At 44.5% G+C, this 16,261-nt stretch overlaps 1 protein-coding gene and 1 pseudogene across 3 annotated transcripts in view; both read right to left on the bottom strand.

Annotated features, from left to right (window-relative positions):
• The window catches only part of GJA10 (gap junction protein alpha 10), a 35,221-nt gene extending 30,065 nt beyond the window's left edge, over nucleotides 1-5,156 (bottom strand). The window contains exons 1-2 of one of the 3 annotated variants that reach the window (XM_054557872.2): nucleotides 5,012-5,156; nucleotides 2,778-2,904 (exon numbers count right to left, since the gene is read on the bottom strand). The gene's annotated coding sequence lies outside the window, so the exon portion shown is untranslated. The remainder of the gene's footprint in view (nucleotides 1-2,777; nucleotides 2,905-5,011) is intronic. The other 2 variants (XM_054557873.2, XM_054557875.2) reach the window with 2 other exon arrangements.
• LOC100447567 (COP9 signalosome complex subunit 1-like) lies at nucleotides 2,922-5,933 on the bottom strand (annotated as a pseudogene).
• Between the last annotated feature and the right edge of the window lie 10,328 nt (nucleotides 5,934-16,261).

Raw genomic sequence — 16,261 nt, 5'->3', positions numbered from 1 at the left:
GACCAGGCTGGGAAATATAGTGAGGCCCCTGTTTCTACAAAAAACAAATGTAAAAAGTTAGCCAGGCACGATGGTGAGTGCCTATAGTCCTAGCTACTAGGGAGGCTGACATGGGAGGATCACTTGAGCCCAGGAGTTTGAGGCTGCGGAGAGCCATAATAACACTACTGCACTCCAGCCTGGGTGACAGAGTGAGACCCTTCCTCAAAAAAAAAAAAAAGAAAGAAGAAAGAAAAAGAAAATACAGATTCTACCAGCAAAACTGAATGGCAAAGGTGGAGCTGTCTAGAAGGCATCTGGGTCTAGAGAACAACAACAACAAAAATGGTACAAACAGGAGATAAACATTTATGAATTATCATTGAATAGGTAGAGAAGATCACTCAGAGACAAAAAGAAAAAGTGAGACAATGACAGAACCCTGAGACTAACATAGAGGAAGAAAGAGTGAAGGGGTGGATTGCCCCTCCACACCTGTGGGTGTTTCTTGTTAGGTGGAACGAGAGACTTGGAAAAGAAAGAGACACAGAGACAAAGTATAGAGAAAGAAAAAGGGGGCCCAGGGGACCGGCGTTCAGCATACGGAGGATCCACGCTGGCACCGGCCTCTGAGTTCCCTTAGTATTTATTGATCATTATTGGGCATGGCAGGATAATAGGTTAACAGTGGAGAGAAGGTCAGAAGCTAAACACGTGAACAAATGTCTCTGCATCATAAACAAGGTAAAGAAAAAAGTGCTGTGCTTTTGATGTGCATATACATAAACACCTTAATACCTTAAAGAGTAGTATTGCTGCCAGCATGTCCCACCTCCAGCCTTAAGGCGGTTTTCCCCTATCTCAGTAGATACAATCGGCTTTACACCAAGACATTCCATTGCCCAGGGACGAGCAGGAGACAGAAGCCTTCCTCTTATCTCAACTGCAAAGAGGCGTTCCTTCCTCTTTTACTAATCCTCCTCAGCACAGACCCTTTACGGGTGTCGGGCTGGGGGACGGTCAGGTCTTTCCCTTCCCACGAGGCCATATTTCAGACTGTCACATGGGGAGAAACCTTGGACAATACCTAGCTTTCCTAGGCAGAGGTCCCTGCAGCCTTCCAAAGTGTTTTGTGTCTCTCGGTACTTGAGATTAGGGAGTGGTGATGACTCTTAACAAGCATGCTGCCTTCAAGCATTTGTTTAACAAAGCACACTCTGCACAGCCCTTAATCCATTTAACCCTGACTTGACACAGCACATGTTTTAGGGAGCACAGGGTTGGGGGTAGGGTTACAGATTAACAGCATCTCAAGGCAGAAGAATTTTTCTTAGTACAGAACAAAATGGAGTCTCTTATGTCTACTTCCTTCTACACAGACACAGTAAAAATCTGATCTCTTTCTTTTCCCCACAAAAGAGTCTACAAATAAATGTGACAAATGGCCAGGAGAGACAGGAGGAAAATCATGAGGGTGTTGTCTCTGAAACCAAAGCCCAAAGCCAGAGTTTCAAGAAGGGGAATAGTTGACAATGCCAAATACACACACACACACACACACCACTATATAAATTAATTTAATTTAATGGTGATATACCATGCTCAGGGACTGAAAATTGCAATATAGGTAAAGATGTCAATTCTCCCCAAATTAATCCAAAGATTCAGTGTGGAATTGTAAATCACTCAGTAAAATAAAGCTCTATAAATGTACATGTATATGTATGCATGTGTATGTGAGATATATATGTATGTGATTTTATTGAGCATGGAGAAAAAAATGCAGAAGGATACACACCAGGAATTTAATATAGGTTACCTGAGGTCTGTTGAAGGTAATGAGAGTGGACGGGAAGTTAAGGTGGAAAAAAGAGAGGCAAAAAAGAGAAAGGAAAGGAAAAAAGACTTCTAAGAAAGCATGAGTGATTTTTATCAAAAGTGTATGTTTATGTACATTTTTACCTGTATGTACATATATAAATATAAATAATTTTTTAATGAAATTGAAAAAGTGGTAGATACCTCTCAGAATTTGGAAGAGGTATTAATGGGACTTTTATAATTTACTCTATATACTTGTGAATTGTTTGAGATTCAAAAATTAAGAATGCAGTCATTTATATTACTTGCAAATAAAAATTAGATATTAAAATGAGGACTCAGACCTCATTAACCAAAAGCAATAATTGACTAAGTTCTATCCTGTCTTAAAGTTTTGGTCTTTTCCCATAATTATTCCCTTAGAACTTTCTGGTCATTATTCTTTATTTTAAAAAGGATTTCCTCTGCAGGTAGAGATCTGGAAAAAAAATAAATAAAGGATTCCTTTAGCACTTAAAAAAAACCTATAGCTTCTATTTTATATAAAAACCCTGAGGTGAGAAAGCTAACTCATGTCAATCTTATTCCTATTTGGCAGTACTAAACTATATAATACTTCTTTTTGCCACTATCTCTTTAAAATGTGGAAATTATTATTTTTAAATAGCAAGGAAAGGAAAACTGAGCTTAGCCTATACGAAAAACAAAAATACAATCTTACATACTAGAATACAAGACATTTTGTCCTTTAGACAACTAGTCCATTTTCTAAAAATAACTACTTTTTACCATGAAATGAATGTGGGTCTTAGAAATATTACTGAATTTTCTTTTATTATCAAATACAAATTTAGCATATCCTATGTAAAATGCTGATGGCCCTTTTCTGCATATTATTTCAGATCTTGTTTTCTATACCCACAAGGCTTTTCTATATATTTCTCATAAATAAGAGAGTCCACATATTTACTACTTACCTTATGGGTGAACAAAAAAATCACGATTGGGTTCGCAGAACCTCAAAGTTGCACCGTGTTGGCTCATTAGTGGAAAAATTGCTGCTGGTTGCAGATATAAAGGCTCTGATCAGGTGGCTGTGGGGCCCTAATCCAGAATGAGCACAGTTATTTTGATCAATGGAGTCTAACCTAGTCCTCCCCCAAGGTTCAAAATGTCCTCTGGTGCTTTGCAATTTTTTTACAGTGTTTTTTTCTAATTGCTGCCAAGCTGGGACCTCTCCTGGTATATCATATTTGGAAATGAAAAGTGAAACAAATGAGAATTTTCCTTTTGCGTTGGTGAATGCATACAGTGATTTAAGTTTGGGTGCATTTCTTTCAGTCTGTTGATTGTTCTAGGAATCGATGCTCACAGATCAATGAGTCATGTCCGATTTCATAAACAACGGCCTGGGGTGAGTGTGGCCTCATAAATGTGAACAAATAATAATGGAGTGGCAATGAAACCTAAAGTGTCACTGCAAATCATGCCATGCTGAAAGAAGAAACATCTCAAAAAGAGAATAAACATTTTTAGGGTCGGGTGTGATGGTTCATGCCTATAATATCAGCACTTTGGGAGGCCAAGGCAGAAGGATTGCTTGAGGCTAGGAGTTGGAGACCAGCCTGAGTAACATAGTGAGACCCCGGTCGTTACAAAAAAAAAAAAAAAAAATTAACAAAGTATTGTGGTGCATGCCTGTAGTCTTAGCTACTCAGGAGCCTGAGGAAGACAACTTTAACCCAGGAGTTCAAGGTTGCAGTGCTATGATTGCACCACCGCGTTCCAGACTTGGTGACCAAAAAAAAAAAAAGAAAAGAAAAGAAAAGAAAAAAGGCCAGCACTTGGTGGCTCATTTCTGTAATCCCAGCACTTTGGGAGGCCTCAAGCAGATTCCTTGAGCCCAGGAGTTCGAGACTAGCCTGAGCAACATTGCAAAACCCCATCTCTGCAAAACAACACAAAAATTAGCTGGGCGTGGTGGTGTGCACCTGTAGTTCCAGCTACTCGGGAGGCTGAGGTGGGAGGATCGCTTGAGCCCAGTGAGCCCAGATCGCGACACTGCACTCCAACCTGGGCAACAGAGCAAGACTCCGTCTCGAAAAAAAGAAAAAAGAAAAAAAGAATAAACCTCCCTCTCCTCCTCTCTCTCTCCTCCTCTTCTTATTCTGCCTCTTCCTCTTCCTCCTCTTCCCCCTTCGCCTCCCCTCCCCCTCTCCCTCCTTCTCTTCCTCCTCCTTGGAATAGGAGGGTTCCAGGAGGTGGTGCCTCCTAGGCGCTGCACAGCCTGCTCCCTAGGTACAGACACCCACGCGGTCAAGCCCTACAGGCCCCGCCTTCCAGGATGGCTAGCAGCCGCCGGCCTCCCAGGTCCCAGCACAGGGCACACGGGGTGCGAGGGCACACGGGATGCGAGGGCACACAGCCAGGCCCTCCACTGGGCCGCGGGTGGCACGGAGCTGCCTCGAGGTGAACAGGTCCGTTGGGGCAGGAGGGTGTGCAGACGTCCTGGAGGCTGAGGGCCACCCCTCAGAAGCTGGTGTTCACTGGGACTGGCTGTTGGCCGGAGTCGCTCCCCGGGCTCCCTTCTCCGGAAGGGATTTCACGTGGATCTGGTTGCGCAGCACAGCTACCCTCAGCATCCGGCCTTTGGCGCGGTGCTGAAACTCCCCGGCGATCCGCAGAGACTTCTCGAAGGTGGTGCTTGCGCTGATCCACATCCCGGGCGTCCAGGATCTTGCTGTGCGAGTCCACGCGGGCACGATCAGCCCCTCCCGGACTTGCTGCGTCAGCTCGCCCTCCCGGGCTGCCACCGCGGGGCTGAGGGCACGGCCACCCTGTGCGAGTTGAGGGCGCAGTTGTCCTACCTCTCCTCCTTTTTTTTTTTTTTTTTTTTTTTTTTTTTTTTTGTGGAGACAGTCTCGCTTTGTCTCCCAGGCTGGAGTGCAGCGGCAAGATCTCGGCTCACTGCAAACTCTGCCTCTCAGGCTCAGGCAATTCTCTTCCCTCAGCCTCCCGAGTAGCTAGGATTACAGGCAGGCACCACCACGCCCGGCTAATTTTTGTATTTTTTAGTAGAGACGGGATTTCGCCATGTTGACCCAACTGGTCTCAAACTCCTAGCCTCAAGGCTAAAGGTGGCCACATCATCCAGCATCTTCAGACACGAGGCACGCTTGGACTCGTGAAATTAGAAGACGATGTCTCCAACCTGCGGCTCCAGCTCCAAGAACAACTTGAAGGGGCTGCTGGAGATGAGGCGGCGCTGCAGCTTCCGCCTGTCGAAGGTGGCCAAGGCGCACAGGCCCCCACAGACGGCCACGTTGCTGGGAGACAGCAGCTCGGGGACGTCACAGTGATCAAACGAAGCCAGCAGGAAGCATTTGGCAGCCTGCTTGTACTTCCTCGCGGCCAGCTCGGCCAAGCCTCCAGCGCATTGGAGCTGGGTGAGGACCGCCTGCGCCTGGCTGGCTGCCCCTCTGTCCTCGCTGCTAGGCAATCTCCAGGGTGGACTCGGCCTTGCTGACGCGGCTCAGCACGTAAGGCCAATTTTGCAAGTAGACGCTGACCTTGAAGACGTTGAGGACATGTTGATGGCGTGCTTGGCGCTGCTGCAGTAGTCTCAGGCCGTGAGTGACACTTGAGGGCATTGCTGAATCATCGTGGCCGCGCCTGGTGCGCTCCTTGGAGTTGCGCTTGTAGTTCTTCAGGTCTGCGTCCGGCTTCTCCAGCTTAAGCAGGGCCTCTTTCTGAGTGGCCTCCACCCAGGCCGTGTCCAGGGGCGGGTGCTCCACGCCACTCTCGGGGATGGCGTCGGGTGAGTTCCGCAGATTCCTGGTGGCCTCCGAGAGCTTCAGGTGGACCTCTTCGAGAGCTTCCGGTGGACCTCTTCGTACAGATCCACGTTAAAGATTCTCTGCAGGAAGGAGAGCGCCATATTCAGGGCCTCCACCCGCAGCAAGGGGCAGTAGTCAGCCAGCAATAAACTGCAGCCGCTCGGTGCACATCAGGCCCCTGCAACTGGCAACGCGCTGCTCCAGTTCCAGGGTGGCGTCCACCACGTAGCTGATGTCGGGTGCATTCTGCAGGTCCTCCGGGGGGTCCTTGTCGACTTGCATGGGCCCCACGGCCGCCTCCTTAGAGCAGCGTACAGAACGACAGGCTGGTGCTCAAGATTAAGTTCCTGGCCATGCCAGACAGGGGGAGATAACACCTACAGCAAATTTTAGTGTGTGTGTGTGTATTTTTTTTTTTTTTTTTAAAGAGGTGGAGTCTTCCTCTGTCTCTCAGGCTGCGGTGCAGTGGCGCCATCTCGGCTCACTGCAACCTCTGCCTCCCGGGTTCAAGCGATTCTCCTGCCTCAGCCTCCTGAGTAGCTGGGATTACAAGCATGCGCCATCATGCGCGGCTAATTTTTGTATTTTTAGTAGAGACAGGGTTTCACCATGTTGGCCAGGCTGCTCTCCAACTGCTGGCCTCAAGTGATCTGCCCTCCTCAGCCTCCCAAAATGCTGGGATTACAGGTATGAGCCACTGCGCCCAGCTCCTACTGCAAATTAAACACCTGAACCGGCAGCGTCATCTTGCACCAGCCCCGCCACAGCATGCCGTCCATTTCTGGGCCAATATTCTAGTAGTAGTAGTAGTAGTAGTAGTAGTAGTATTTTAAAGATAGGGTCTTGCTCTGTTGCCCAAGCTGGACTCCAACTCCTGGGCTCAAGTGATCCTCTTACTTCAACCTCCTGAGTAGCTGGGACTACAGGTGTGTGTCACCATTCTTGTTGTAGCAATATTCTATTCGGTCAAAACATATGGCTCAAGAAAATATTTTTCTTTTTAAGTAGAGAATCTGGAAGCCAGTAGTAGCCTTAGAAACCTAGGTCTGATTTTTGTAGAGAAAGAATGAGAATTCCAGAGAGGTCAAACGACTTGCCCAATGCCGATAGACCAGGTCTCCAAACTCTCAGTGTGCAGCACCTTTCACTAGTCACATCTCAAGCATATAATCTTCTTGCCATTTTAGAGGTGTTGACCTTAAGGGCATCACTAGAACCCAATGAGGGTTTCAGATCACAGCTCTGAGGCACATTTCTAAGCCTGCTCTTTTCCATATAAAATGTAGAAGTGCATAAAATTACTGATAGTTCATCATTATCATCTGCCTATTCTATTTTTGGTCACTTAGTTTTTTAAAAAGGATGATAATGAAAGGTAGACAGGTGACATTAAACTTCCACTAGCCTGGCACATCAGCCCAAAGTACAAATTATCTGTCAGAATTAACTAGAGGTAAAAACATATGATGTATTAATAACTGTATTTGTATAGTATTAGGTAAAAAGTCACCTGAAAAGTAATGAATGTAATACATTGAATGCATTTTATCAGAGTCAGAATATTAAACATTGATAAGCAAAGGATGCATGTGTAATCTCTTAAAAATTGATAAGTAAAGGATGCATGTGTAATCTCTCAGAGAACAATAAAGTTAAGAGAGGTAAAATTGAATTAAAAATAATCAACCTAAAAGAAATTAAAGAAAAGGATAGGAAATAACACAGAGGAGATAGGACATAATAGAGGAAAGAGTTGGATGGAAGATTTAAATTCCCCCACAAAAAAACAATACTTCATCCTTAGGACAATTGCAGAGATTAGTGCCTCTATTAAAGTCTTGAAAGGGGCCGAGCACAGTGGCCCTTTTCAAGGGGCCAGCACTTTGGAAGGCTGAGTCGGGTGGATCACTCCAGGCCAGGAGTTCCAGACGAGCCCGGGCTACATGGTAAAACCCCATCGCTACTAAAAATACAAAACGTAGCCACGTATGGTGGCGCATGCCTGTAATCCCAGCTACTTGGGTGGCTGAGACACGAAAATTGCTTGAACCAGGGAAGCAGAGGTTGCAGTGAGCCAAGGTCATGCCATTGCACTTCAGCCTGGGGCCTGGGCAACAGAGTGAGACCCTGTCTCAAAAAAAAAAAAAAAAAGACACTAAATGTGATGCATGGTACTACCTATCTCATTCTTTGTACAGAAAAAGAATAATAGATCTTAGAAAATTATCACCTTAATCATGCAGTGACTCCAATTGCCGTTACTGCTCCAGATGTGGTATCTTTAATGGAAGAAATCGAATTAGTCTTGTCACACAGTATGCAGCCATTCACATGGCAAATGCGTTTTCTCTATATCAATTTGCAAATATTAACAGAAGTCATTTGCCTTAAAAAGAAAACAAAGTGGGCCGGGCGCGGTGGCTCATGCCTGTAATCCCAGGACTTTGGGAGGCCAAGCCGGGTGGATCACGAGGTCAGGAGATCGAGACCATCCTAGCTAACATGGTGAAACCCCGTCTTTACAAATAATACAAAAAAATTAGCCGGGGGTGGTGGCAGGCGCCTGTAGTTCCAGCTACTCGGGAGGCTGAGGCAGGAGAATGGCATGAACACGGGAGGCGGAGCTTGCAGTGAGCCGAGATCGCGCCACTGCACTCCAGCCTGGGCGACTGATCAAGACTCCGTCTCAAAAAAAAAAAAATGTTGGGCCTCGTGGCTCACGCCTGTAATCCCAGCACTTTGGGAGGCCGAGGTGGGTGGATCACGAGGTTAGGAGATCAAGACCATCCTGGCAAACAGTGAAACCCCGTCTCTACTAAAAAATACAAAAAACTAGCCGGGCGTGGTGGTGGGTGCCTGTAGTCCCAGCTACTTGGGAGGCTGAGACAGGAGAATGGCGTGAACCCGGGAGGCAGAGCTTGCAGTGAGCGGAGATGGCGCCACTGCACTCCAGCCTGGGTGACAGAATAAGACTCCGTCTCAGAACAAAACAAAGTGAATGAGTCTGTATTAACATAAATTTCAAAAATATTCTTAGTGACTGGGCACAGTAGCTCACACCTGTAATCCCAGCACTTTAGGAGGCCGAGGCGGGTGGATCACCTGAGGTCAGGAGTTCGAGACCAGCCTGACCAACATGGTGAACCCCCGTCTCTACTAAAAATTAAAAAAAATTAGCCAGGGGTGGTGGCACGTGCCTGTAATCCCAGCTACTTGGGAGGTTGAGGCAGGAGAATTGCTTGAACCTGGGAGGTGGAGGTTGCAGTGGGCCCAGATGGCATACACTCCAGCCTGGGCAACAAGAGCAAAACTCCATTTGAAAAAAAAAAAATCTGAGTGAATAAAGGACATCACAGAACAATACATACTTTGGAATACTCTCATAAATTTAAAACTCTCAATTCTGTATGTTGTTTATAGAAATATATATTTTTATGAAATATATATGTGTACATATATATACATTTTTAAATTCTAAGCTTCCATGAGCTGAGCAGGCCTGATATCTGAGAATGGCTACTTTCTTGATTTTTATAAGACCCTGGAGTGTTAGAATGTATGCTGCCCACCTCCAACAATTTGCTTTTATCTGGCAGGGTCAACAATACATCTTTCACCATCTTGCCTGAGGGCTACATCAGTTTTCCTGTTCTCTGCCATAATCTAGGCCACAGAGGTCTAGACGATCTTGATAACCCCTAGAATATCACACTGGGTCACTAGATTGATAACATAATGCTGATTAGACCTGATGAGCAAGAGAAAAGTACTGTAGATATTTTAGTAAGAAGACAAATGCAGGCCACAGGGCAGAATACAAGCCCCACAAAAATTAAGGGACCTGCCACTTCAGCAAAGTTTCTAGAGATCCAGTCCTCCCCGAGTGAAAGTAGTTTCTATCCCTTGCACTACAACTACCACTACCACCAACACCATACAAAAAAAAAGGTGCAATGCTTGATAAGCCTTTGTGAATTGTGGAGGTCATTTGATATGCTACTCTGGTCCATTAAATGAATAACCTGTAAGGCTGTGAGATTTTCCTGGGAAACAGAGAAAGAAAAAACTCTGCAGTAAGTTCAGGCTGCAGTGCAAGAGTGTGCAAAATCCCAGCAAATTAAATGAACTCAAACTTCAGTTAATAAATATGTGATATGGTTTGGCTGTGTCCCCACCCAAATCTCACCTTGTATTGTAATAATCCCCAGGTGTCAAGGGTGGGGCCATGTGGAGATAATTGAATCATGGGATGGTTTCCCCTATAGTGTTCTTGTGGTAGTTAATAAGTCTCATGAGATCTAATGGTGTTGTAAATCGGAGTAACCCTGCACAAGCTCTCTTGCCTGCCACCATGATTGTGAGGCCTCCCCAGTCATGTGGAACTGTGAGTCCACTAAACCTCTTTTTCTTTATAAATTACCCAGTCTTGGGTATATCTTTATCAGCAGCGTGAGAACTGACTAATACAATATGTCACATGGAGGCTCTAGCAAGCCTTAATGAAAGAATCACAGTGCAGAGCTTCAGCATTCTGGAGCATAGCTATGCCCTGTTAGAGACTGAATGCCTGACCATGGTACATCAAGTGACCGGGTGACCTGAGATATCCAGAATGAACGGGGTATTATCTGGCCCATGCCACCATAAGGTTGGGCACACACAGCAGCAATACGTCAATAAGTGTAAATGTTATATAAAACATCAGGCTGAAGCAGGTCTGGAAGGTGTATTAGTTGCATAAGCAGATTCCTCTGATACCCAATACTGTACCTGCTTCTTTTCTCACTCAGTCAACACCTAGAGCCTCATATGAAGTTCCTTATGACCAGTTAACTGAGGGGGAGAAAAAATATTTGGGCCTATTTTCCAGATGTTTCTGGCTGATGTGCCAGCAAAGGCCAGAAATAGACTGCTGCAATGTTACAATGCCAACCAGGAGATAATGATGAAGGGAAATTCTCGTGGGGGGTAGAACTTTGAGCAGCATATATGATTGTCTTCTTCAACTGGAGTGGGAAAGGTCCAGACATAGGATGTACATTCAAGGGAAGTGGTTAAAGGTTTGGCTGGATGGTTTAAGACTTGGAAAAAACAAAATGTGTCAAGGTCTAAGAAAAAGGTATCGTGAAGGGACTTCTAGGATTAGAGACAAAATGTGAAGATATTTGTGTTTTATGTCAGTGTTCACCAAAGACACCTACTGTAGAAGAGAATCTCAATAATGAAATGAACAAAATAATACATTCTGGGGATGTCAGTCTGTGTCTTTCCCTTGCAAATCCAGTGCTTGCTCAATGGACCCATATACAAAATCACCATGGTGGTGAGAAAGAAGGCTATGGGCTCAGCGACATGGATTTCCACTCACCAAAGCTGACCTGGGTGCCTCCATTGTGGAAGGCTTAACACGTCAAGAACAAAGTCAAAATTAAGTCCCAATATGGACTAGCCAACTACCTACTAGCAGGTTTCTTACATCAGACTGAACCTATCCATGGAGGGGAATGTAATTTGTTCTCACTGGGAGAGACGTATTCTCCAAGTATGGATTTACCTCCCTGACCTTAATGCTTTTGTCAGCACCACCAAGCACAGCCTAATGGAATACTTATTCACCATTATGCCATTGTACACATTTTCTGTTCAAGAAACAGATTTCACAGGAGAAGAAGCTCAGCAATGGGCTTATGCTCACGTTTTTCACTGATCTTATCATGTAACTTTTCAAGAATTTAAAAAGAGGGAACACATTCCAATTCACTTTATGGAGTCAGCATAATAACTTGGATACAAAACCTTACAAGACATTAAGAAAGAAACAAATGGGCCAGGCGCGGTGGCTCACACCTGTAATCCCAGCACTTTGGGAGGCCGAGGCAGGTGGATCACGAGGTCATGAGTTCAAGACCAGCCTGGCCAAGATAGTGAAGCCCTGTCTCTACTAAAAAAATACAAAAATTAGCCGGGTGCAGTAGCAGGTGCCTGTAATCCTAGCTACTCAGGAGGCTGAGGCAGGAGAATCGCTTGAACCCAGGGGGTGGAGGTTGCCGCAGTGAGAGAGATCGCGCCACTGCACTCCAGCCTGGGCAACAGAGTGAGACTCCAACTCAAAAAAAAAAGAAAGAAAGAAATGTAAGCCAATTTCACACACACACACACACAAACAGAATCTCCTAAACAAACAGTATAGTAAACTAAATCCAACAATATATTTTAAAAGGATATAATACATTACTTTAAAGTTGGGTTTATTATTGTGCTGACAAGGAGTTTTAAGAAAAAACGAAGAAAACTGGCTAGCCATATGTAGAAAGCTGAAACTGGATCCCTTCCTTACACCTTATACAAAAATTAATTCAAGATGGATTAAAGACTTAAATGTTAGACCTAAAACCATAAAACCCCTAGAAGAAAACCTAGGCATTACCATTCAGGACATAGGCATGGGCAAGGACTTCATGTCTAAAACACCAAAAGCAATGGCAACAAAAGCCAAAATTGACAAATGGGATCTAATTAAACTAAAGAGCTTCTGCACAGCAAAAGAAACTACCATCAGAGTGAACAGGCAACCTACAGAATGGGAGAAAATTTTCGCAACCTACTCATCTGACAAAGAGCTAATATCCAGAATCCACAATGAACTCAAACAAATTTACAAGAAAAAAACAAACAACCCCATCAAAAAGTGGGCAAAGGATGTGAACAGACACTTGTCAAAAGAAGACATTTATGCAGCCAAAAGACACATGAAAAAATGCTCATTATCATTGGCCATCAGAGAAATGCAAATCAAAACCACAATGAGATACCATCTCACACCAGTTAGAATGGCGATCATTAAAAAGTCAGGAAACAACAGGTCCTGGAGAGGTTGTGGAGAAATAGGAACACTTTTACACTGTTAGTGGGACTGTAAACTAGTTCAACCATTGTGGAAGTCAGTGTGGCGATTCCTCAGGGATCTAGAACTAGAAATACCATTTGACCCAGCCATCCCATTACTGAGTATATACCCAAAGGACTAGAAATCATGCTGCTATAAAGACACATGCACACGTGTGTTTATTGCAGCACTATTCACAATAGCAAAGACTTGGAACCAACCCAAATGTCCAACAATGATAGACTGGATTAAGAAAATGTGGCACATATGCACCATGGAATACTATGCACCCATAAAAAATGATGAGTTCATGTCCTTTGTAGGGACATGGATGAAATTGGAAATCATCATTCTCAGTAAACTATCGCAAGGACAAAAAACCAAACACCGCATGTTCTCACTCATAGATGGGAACTGAACAATGAGAACACATGGACACAGGAAGGGGAACATCACACTCTGGGGACTGTTGTGGGGTGGGGAGAGGGGGGAGGGATAGCATTAGGAGATACACCTAATGCTAAACGACGAGTTAATGGGTGCAGCACACCAGCATGGCACATGTATACATATGTAACTAACCTGCACATTGTGCACATGTACCCTAAAACTTAAAGTATAATAATAATAATAAAAGAAAAAATGAAATAAAAGTAAAGTTTATTCTGAAACTGCAAGGTTTAATTTTTTTAATGATTTAATTTACCACATTTAATAAAGGAGAAAACAAATGAAGGAGGTACTTTTTTTTCTTTTTTTTTTTGAGATGGAATCTCACTCTGTCACCCAGGCTAGAGTGCAGTGGCACAATCTTGGCTCACTGCAACCTCTGCCTCCTAGGTTCAAGCGATTCTCCAGCCTCAGCCTCCCAAGGAGCTGGGATTACAGGAGTGTGCCACCACGCCCAGCTAATTTTTGTATTTTTAGTAGAGACGGGGTTACACCATGTTGGTCAGGCTGGTCAAGAACTCTTGACCTCAAGTGATGCACCCGCCTTGGCCTCCCAAAGTGCTGGGATTACAGGCGTGAGCCACCACGCCCAGCCTAGAAAGAAACTTTTGTAAGCTGATAAACAGTATACATTTTTTCCTTTTTTTTTTCTAAGACGGTCTCACACTCTCTCCCAGGCTGGAGTGCACTGGCACAATCATTGCTCACTGGAGCCTCGACTTCCCAAGTCCAAGCAATCCTCCCACTTCAACCTCCTGAGTATCTGGGACCCCAGGAGTGTGACACCACACGCCGGCGCCACCACCACATCTGGCTAATTTTTTTTTTTTTTTGAGACAGATTCCCACTATGTTGCCCAGGCTGGTCTTGAACTCCTGGGTTCAAGTGATCATCCTGCCTAGGCCTCCCAAAGTGCTGGGATTACAGGCATGAGCCAGTGCACCCTGCCAAGCTTTGTGTTCTTGATGTAGAAGCTGGTAAAAAAGAAAAATGAAATAAATGAGTAAATAAAAGAAAGCAGGGGCCCAAATATGAACAGCTATGTTCATAATACTCCACAGTAGCCTAAATGTGGAAACAACGCAAATGTCCACTGAATGGTTAAATAAAAAGTGGTAGGCTGGGCACAGTGGCTCACACCTGTAATCCCAACACTTTGGAGGGTAGGAGGGGGATTGCTTGAGCTCAGGAGTTTAAGACCAGCCTGAGCAACACTGCAAAACCTTGTCTCTACAAAATAAACAAAAATTAGCTGGGTGTGGTGGTGTGTGCCTGCAGTCCCAGCTACTTGGGAGGCTGAGGTGAAAGGACCACTTGAACCCAAGAGATCGAGGCTGCAGTGACCAGTGACTGCACAATTGCACTCTAGCCTGGGCAACAAAGTGAGATCTTGTCTCAAAAAAAAAAAAAAAAAAAAAGTAAATAAATAAATAATAAAATAAAATAGGCCAGACATGGTGGCTCATGCCTATAATCTCAGCACTTTGGGAGGCCAAGGTGGGTGGATCACTTGATGCCAGGAGTTTGAGACCAGCCTGGCCAACATGGTGAAACACCGTCTCTACTAAAAATACAAAAAAAAGTCTGAGCGTGGTGGCTCATGCCTGTAATCCCAGCACTTTGGGAGTCTGAGGTGGGAGGATCGCCTGAGGTCTGGAGTTTGAGACCAGCCTGGCTAAAAATACAAAAAAATTAGCCAGGTGTGGTGGTGGGTGCCTGTAATCCCAGCTACTTGGGAGGCTGAGGCAGGAGAATTTGTTGAACCTGGGAGGTGGAGTTTGCAGTGAGCTGAGATAACGCCATTGCACTCCAGCCTGGGCAACAAGAGGGAAAGTCCATCTCAAGCAATTCTCCTGCCTCAGCCTCCCAAGTAGCTGGGACTACAGGCGCCTGCCACCATGCCCGGCTAATTTTTTGTTTTTGTATTTTTAGTAGAGACGGGGTTTCACCGTGTTAGCCAAGATGGTCTCGATCTCCTGACCTCGTGATCTGCCCGCCTCGGCCTCCCAAAGTGCTGGGATTACAGGCGTGAGTCACTGCGCCCAGCCAATGGCATTATTTCTAACAGTCCTGAACTAGAACACAAATGTCTATGACAGTAAGATAAATAAATTATTGTTCAATTGAAATACATACAGTAGTGAGAAAGAATTTACTATTGCTATACTCAACACAGGCATGAACCTCACATATTGCTTAATGAAATAAGCCAAATAGTATCTACAGTTATAATTCCATTTGAAAGTTCAAAGACAAGCAAAACTAATCTATGATAATATAAATCAGAGATAGTGTTCTGATAATGTTTGTCCCTAGGGAGAAGGAAGGACTATTACTAGGAATAGGGGGCACTCTGGAGGGCTGGTAATGTTCTAATTCTTGATCTGGGTGCTGTTACACAAGTGTTTACTTTGTGAAAACTATTTGTTTCATGCACTTTTCTATGTGAATGCCATACCTCAATTTTAAGTTTGGCATTTTTATGTCTATACCTTCTTCCTAACAAGGCAAGAACTGTAACACTTATATGCTTCCTTGATCTCCTCTACTCACCTTTATGTTGATACTGTCTAAAATTATAATTCTGGTTTATCGCTTTCTAAAAAAATCTTTCTCCCCCTATACACATCTTACCAAGGTATCTGAACACTGTTATCCCCACAGATTTTATAGTATCTTCTGGACTTTTTGTTGAGTATTTTTTCCAAAATTTTTCAATGCGAATCATTGGCAAATCTTTTTTTTTTTTTTTTTTTTTTCTTGAGATGGAGTCTTGCTCTGTCACCAGGCTAGAGTGCAGTGGCCCTATCTCGGCTCACTGCAACCTCTGCCTCCAGGGTTCAAGCGATTCTCCTGCCTCAGCCTCCCAAGTAGCTGGGATTACAGGCGTGCGCCACCACACCCAGCTAATTTTTGTATTTTTAGTAGAGACGGGGTTTCACCATGTTGGCCAGGATGGTCTTGATCTCTTGACCTAGTGATCCACCCACCTCAGCCTCCCAAAGAACTGGGATTACAGGCATGAGCCACCCCACATGGCCCGGCAAAACTTTTTTCATTTTTTAAAAAAAATTTTAAGTAGCTTTAGAGGTACAAGTGGTTTTCAGTTACATGGATGAACTGCACAGTGCTGAAGTCTAGTATTTTGGTGCACCAGTCACCCAAGTCGCAAACATTGTATTCAATATGTAGTTTTTCATCCCTTCCCCGTTCCACCTTCTGAGTCTCCAATCTCCGTTATACCACTCTGTATGCCTTTGCATACCCATTTATAAGCGAGAACATGTGG

This window comes from Pongo abelii, chromosome 5, assembly GCF_028885655.2.
Source record: "Pongo abelii isolate AG06213 chromosome 5, NHGRI_mPonAbe1-v2.0_pri, whole genome shotgun sequence".
Classification (NCBI taxonomy): Eukaryota; Metazoa; Chordata; class Mammalia; order Primates; family Hominidae; genus Pongo; species Pongo abelii.
The sequence above is the reverse complement of the archived record's forward strand: the minus strand, read 5'-3'. Positions and strand labels throughout refer to the sequence as shown.